Raw genomic sequence first — 615 nt, forward strand, 5'->3', positions numbered from 1 at the left:
TATATATACTATGCGTCGCGTTCTACATTAATCTCATAAATATTGACATCGGACATATCTTTTTGTCGTAAAGAAACTTAAAGGGGAACACAACGAACGCGTTACGAGGATGACGACGATGACTATAACGATGATTATTATGATAATGATGAAATAGAGGGAGACTGTGAATTTCTTACTGATTAAAAAAGTGTAGAAACATCGTTTTTCTTTCTGACACACTCACAGATATACACAAAAGGACAAGTATTTTTTTTCAAGATAAGACAATAATAGTATTATTGGTTATATTGTCATATATTTATAGTTAGAGAGATGGAGATATTATCATGTCCCAGTATATTTCTGGTATGTCTATTTTATTATCGATACCGGTGGCATTTGAAACCTTCCCCCACACAACTCATAATTAAAATAATAAACGTTACTTTCTAGTATATGTTAACTCTTCTAGATAGTTTCACAAAACTGCGAGACAGTTATTATTTTTACCATCAACACAACTTCTACTAACACTAATACTATCAGTTGCCAGATGCTTTTATATTGTATTAATTTCCTGGTGTGCTTTTATTCAAAACGGGGGAAGATTAGGCTAACCTCTGTGAGATTTTA

The sequence above is a fragment of the Octopus bimaculoides genome, chromosome 1 (assembly GCF_001194135.2).
Source record: "Octopus bimaculoides isolate UCB-OBI-ISO-001 chromosome 1, ASM119413v2, whole genome shotgun sequence".
NCBI lineage: Eukaryota > Metazoa > Mollusca > Cephalopoda > Octopoda > Octopodidae > Octopus > Octopus bimaculoides.